This window comes from Aotus nancymaae, unplaced genomic scaffold (genome assembly GCF_030222135.1).
Source record: "Aotus nancymaae isolate 86718 unplaced genomic scaffold, 86718_ANA_hifiasm-v0.15.2.pri h1tg000058l, whole genome shotgun sequence".
In the NCBI taxonomy this organism is placed as follows: domain Eukaryota; kingdom Metazoa; phylum Chordata; class Mammalia; order Primates; family Aotidae; genus Aotus; species Aotus nancymaae.
The window spans coordinates 13,179,389-13,185,314 of NW_026988472.1; the positions used below are offsets into that span (position 1 = coordinate 13,179,389).

A 5,926-nucleotide genomic window follows, 5' to 3' on the forward strand; every position below is an offset into this window, starting at 1 on the left:
TGCAGGTGTCATCTGGTCCTCATTGTGTTGCCCTGTAAGAATTAGGCTTAGGGAAGCAGTACAAATGCTGATGCTATGGCTACTGCTATTGCTGTGAGGAATGAAGTGTCCTTATTCTATGTCTCTAACCCTGGAGTCTCATGTCTTCACTAGCATCTATAAAACTGTGCTAAACTAACTTGTTTGTTTACAAGTAAAATCTTATGGACTGGGTAAAGGAAACGTGGTATATATACACCATGGAATACTATGCAGCCATAAAAAAGAATGAGATCACGTCCTTTGCAGCGACATGGAGGGAGCTGGAGGCCATTATCCTTAGCAAATTAATGCACAAACAGAAAACCAAATACCACATGCTTCTACTTATAAGTGGGAGGTAAACAGTGAGAACACATGGACACATAGAGGGGAGCAACACACACTGGGGCTTCTTGGAGGGTGGAGGGTGGGAGGAGGCAGGGGATTATGAAAAATTACCAATGGAGACTAGGCTTAATAGCTGGGTGATGCAATAATCTATACAACAAACCCCCATGATGCAAGTTTACCTATGTAACAAACCTGTATATCTTGTACATGTACCTATGAACTTAAAATAAAAGTTAAAAAGAATCTTAGGGGCCAGGCACGGTGGCTCACGCCTGTAATCCCAGCACTTTGGGAGGCCGAGGTGGGTGGATCACGAGGTCAAGAGATCGAGACCATCCTGGTCAACATGGTGAAACCCTGTCTCTACTAAAGGTAAAAAAAATTATCTGGGCATGGTGGCGCATGCCTATAATCCCAGCTACTCAGGAGGCTGAGGCAGGAAGAATTGCCTGAACCCAGGAGGCGGAGGTTGTGGTGAGCTGAGATCACGCCATTGCACTCCAGCCTGGGTAACAAGAGCGAAACTCCGTCTCAAAAAAAAAAAAACCTTAGACCTTTCACAGTTCTTGAAGCTACTAACGTGGGAGAGCATAATCTACAGACACATTTGTAGCCAGGATATTGAGTTTCCTAGAAAAGGTAGAATTGTCAGTATGTGTCATGATAGTGGTGATAATCATATATTGGGAATATGAGTTCGATTATATGAAAAAAATAAGTTGCCTGATTAACGTTACCAACCACCTTCCTCAGAGGCTAAGCAGGTAACATAATTGAGCGACATGGGCTGAGATAAGCCATCTATACAGTCCAGCCAATTGTTGCCTCAATTAAATGAGGACCACTTTTTAGCAGATTTTCCAAGTGAATGAAGCCTGAAATACGGATTTTTACATGAAAGTCCCAATTAATAAAAGTTGAAGACTAATTCACTTTTAATTTTTATTTATTATTTGTATTTTTTGTAGACGTGGGGTTTCACCATGTGGGTCAGGCTGGTCTTGAACTCCTGACCTCGTGATCCACCAGCCTCGGCCTCCCAAAGTGCTGTGCTGAGATTACAGGCGTGAGTCACTGTGCCAGGCCTAATTCACTTTTTAAATAACATGCTTTACATTACATCAAGTTAACAAAAACCTACTGTTATGTGCCACCTCTGCATCAGACAAATGGAAAATTGCCCAGGTCTGTTAAGCCCCTGCCCACAAGAAATAAGCAAGTGGAAATTAAGTCTAATATACAACCACTAATCAAACCAAGGCAGAGCAGGACCTGCATCGTAACTCCCTGTCTCCATGGTAAGACCATGATAAGTGTATTCATCCTCCTCTTTCCTCTTTCACATATGGTCTCTTCTTGTTCACTTCGTTATTACTCATCTTTCTCTAATTATAGGCTTTGTGTTTATATACCCAATTTCATGCATGTTAATTCATGTTGTTTTCAAAAAAACATTAAGACAGAATCATAAATAATAATAGCTAACATTTGCTGAGCACTTAATTGTGTATGAAGCACTATAGCAAGCAATTTGCATACATTATTGTCTTAGTCATTTTGGGGCGAATAACAAAGTACCATAGACTGGGTAACTTGTAAACAACAGAAATTTATTTCTCACCGTGCTGGAGGGGAGAAATTGATCAGGCATGGGTTCTGGGGAGGACCCTCTTACTGGTTGCAGACTACCGATTTCTCATGGTAACTTCACATGGCAGAAAGAGAACTAGAGAGCTCTTTGGGGACTCCTTTCTAAGGGCACTAATCCCTTCCACGAGGGCTTCATCCTTAGGACCTAATCCCCTCCCAAAGGCTCATCTCTTCATACCATCGCACTGAAGGTTTGGATTCCAACATCTGAATTTGGAGTGGGGGGCACATAAACATTTAGTTCATGACATTTAACTCATTAAAGTCTCATAACAATCCTTTTGGAATAGTGCCCCTATTTTACAGTTGAGAAAAAAAATAGTTTGGAAAGGTGGTTGCTGAGGGCTGGAGATAGGAGGAAATGAGAAATTATTGTTTAATGTGTATCGAGTTTCAGTTTGGGGAAATGAAAAGAGTTCTGGGGATTCACTGCACAATGTGAACACACTAAACACTACCAAACTGTATGCTTCAAAATGGTTAAAACGGTACTATGTTCTTCATGCTATTTTTTTTTTTATATGTATTCTCGCTCTGTCGCCCAGATTCGGGTGCAGTGGCACGATCTTGGCTCACTGCAACCTCCGCCTCCCGGGTTCAAGCAATTCTCCTTCCTCAGCCTCCCGAGTAGCTGGGATTACAGGCACCTGCCACCATGCCCAGCTAATTTTTGTAGTTTAAGTAGAGACAGGATTTCACCATATTGGCCAGGCTAGTCTCGAACTCCTGACCTCGTGATCCGCCCACCTTGGCCTCCCAAAGTGCTGGGATTACAGGTGCCCGGCCAAAGGGTACTATGATAGTTGCATCCTTCAGCAGGTCGAATCATCAAGAGATTTAATATTTGTCTGATGTATCTGGGGCAATTTTTTAATAATTAAGAAGGTAAATGTTACGTTATCTGTATTTTACCACAATTTTCAAAATAAAGAAATATTACAAGTTAAAAAGGCTGGAAGCATCTAAACCAAAATGGAAGCAACAATTATATTTAGAGAGTATAAATGGAACAGTTGTTAGATTTAGAGGTACTATTGGGGTGCATCTTATCTGGTGCACTTTTCTCTATTTATGAATTTGCAAAAATAAACATAAAAATATTTGAGAGGGGGAGAAAGGGTTGATACTGTGTGAAATGCCCCACAGGGCACACCAACATGTCTATTTCTGGAGCCATCTCCTTGTTTGTTTCCCAGCTCCTGCTGTGCCCTCCACATCACTCTGTTCACAACCAGCCATCTGGGTAGGTTGATTGGCTTTCTAATGACTGTTAGTCTACATCAGCCCCGAAGAAATAAAGTGGTTGTGGTTACTTTTAGCAATCTATAAACTCATTTAACAATCCAACTTATGTAATCTCATCATGCCCAGCAGCTAAGGACCATTGCTCTGGGCTTTTTTGTCCCCACTTTGCTCAGGGCCCTACAACCCTGTCCCCAGCAACCATCAAATAATATACTTTGGCCAGGTCCACAAATATGTATTGAGCAATGCCTATACACAAAAGAGGAACCAAGGGAGTTTCCTGAGGCAAGCTCACATCTTTTTTGGGAGGTCACAGGGGGAGTCCTTTGGCCCCGCTTCCTTGGGTTCCAGATCGAGACAAAAGAGAGGAGCCCAAGCTATGGCTGTGAGATCACAGATTGCCCTGTGGGTGATGCTGAAAATGGTGGATGATACTGAAAATGGTAGATTGGAGAGGAAGAGAAATTCTAATAACTTTGTAGACCAGACTCATCTCATATTAATGAGAGGCTCCTACGTTTGGCAGGCATTAGCCAATTTAGGTTAGAGTCTGAGATTTCAGCTTCCAATGTGTATGTATATATAAAGATCATGCAGCTGGGCGCGATGGTTCATGCCTGTAATCCCAGCACTTTGGGAGGCTGAGGCAGGTGGATCACGAGGTCGGGAGATCGACACCATCATGGCCAACACAGTGAAACCCTGTCTCTATGAAAAATACAAAAATTAGCTGGGCGTGGTGGCATGTGCGTGTAATCCCAGCTACTCGGGAGGCTGAGGCAGGAGAATCGCTTGAACCCGGGAGGCAGAGGTGGCAGTGAGGCAAGATCACACCATTGCACTCCAGCCTGGAGATGGAGTGAGACTCCATTTCAAAAAAAAGAGAAAAAAAAAAGTATTATTGCAAGGTGGAGGAAACTATTGTAATAGGGAGGATGCGCCTGACTGTAAAATCTGCAAGAAAGGGATTTAATACATGCAGTTGATCAGCATCACATGCTGTCCAGAATTATTTAAAAATATTTTAATGTCAATCTTTGTAACATACCTATGAATATGTTTAATCACACAGTTGAAAGGTTTGAGGTATATGAAGATAATGAGATGTATCTAAAACTCTCTCTTATTCAGCAATAGATCAGAGGATGGAATTTACGCTTTCTTACTAATATTTAGAACACACCGATTGGGCATGGTGGCTCACGCCTGTGAGGATCCCCAGGAGTTTGCGATCAGCCTGGGACACGTGGCAAGACCCCATTTCTACAAAAAATACAAAAATTAGCCAGGTGTGGTGGTGTGCCTGTGGGCCCAGCTACTTGGGAGGGTGAGGCAAGATGATCACTTGAGCTCAGGAGGTCGAGGCTGCAGTAGGCTGTGTTTGCACCACTGCACTCCAGCCTGGGTGACACAGCAAGATCCTGTTTCAAAGAAAAAAAAACACACACACTGAATAGAAAAGAGGGGAGGTAGCCAGATTTGGTAGCATTAAAAATTCAGACAATGCAATAGCGCTGAAATCTCTTGCTCTAGATACCTGATATTATGCTATTATTTTTGAGTAACTTTATTTTTCCAGGAGAGCCTCAAATTTAAATATTCTGTCCTGTTATCAGAATATGAACATTCGACTTTATACAATTTTTAGTTTGTTAATACTGTCATAATACCACTGGGCTTATCAAAACATCTGTATGTATTTCATTGTAACAAATTACAGGCAGCCCTTGTTTTACAAATTGTCCAAAGCAATCTTAATAACCAGTAGGAATAATTATAATTGTTCTGTGACCTTTACAAATGATTAAAAACATCAAAATTTATCTTCCTGTCATTTAGAAATGTATAGGAAATCAGAAATAGTAAAATTAGTGTTTATTTAGTGCATTTCAATTTAAAACATTAGACAAACTGAGAATTAGAGGGTTTCATTTCTTTGTAAAAAATTATCAAAAGTAGGCGAGGGGCAGTGGCTCACGCTGTAATCCCAGAATTTTGGGTAGCTGAGGTGGTCAGATGACTTGGGGCCAGGAGTTCGAGACCAGCCTGGTCAACATGGCAAAACTCCAGCTCAACTAAAAATATAAAAAATTGACTGGGCGTGGTGGCTCACGCCTGTAATCCCAACACTTTGGGAGGCCGAGGCGGGTGGATCACAAGGTCAGGAAATGGAGACCATCCCAGCCAACATGGTGAAAACTCATCTCTAAATATACGTATACATATATATATATATATAAATTTAGCCAGGCGTAGTGGTGGGCACCTGTCATCCCAGCTACTCAGGAGGCTGAGACAGGAGAATCGCTTGAACCCGGGAGGCAGAGGTTACAGTGAGCCGAGATCGCGCCACTGCACTCCAGACTGGGCAGCAGAGCGAGAATCCGTCTCAAAAAAAAAAAAAAGTATCAAAAGTAGTTTGAGCAGTGTTTGCCTCCTTCTTTTTATAGTACAACTTACAACATGGAGCAAGCACCTTTTCTATACCTTCGCAAATTGTCATACTCCTTTCTAAGTTTGGATCAGCTTCCAACATTTTGTCCTTTGCAATATCTCCGGGAGTTCCTTTAATGTGAAGTTTTTTCTGGCATCACTCTCTTGGAGACATCTTTTCAGCACCACCATTTTCCTCATTTGTAAGTTTCATAAGTTCCCCTTC

At 41.9% G+C, this 5,926-nt stretch overlaps 1 non-coding gene across 1 annotated transcript; it reads left to right on the plus strand.

The window, feature by feature from the left end:
- Positions 1-2,813: 2,813 nt before the first annotated feature.
- LOC135269998 (small nucleolar RNA SNORD77) lies at positions 2,814-2,881 on the plus strand. Its single transcript, XR_010338226.1, has one exon. It is a non-coding gene; the product is annotated as a small nucleolar RNA SNORD77 (small nucleolar RNA).
- The last annotated feature ends 3,045 nt before the right edge of the window (positions 2,882-5,926 follow it).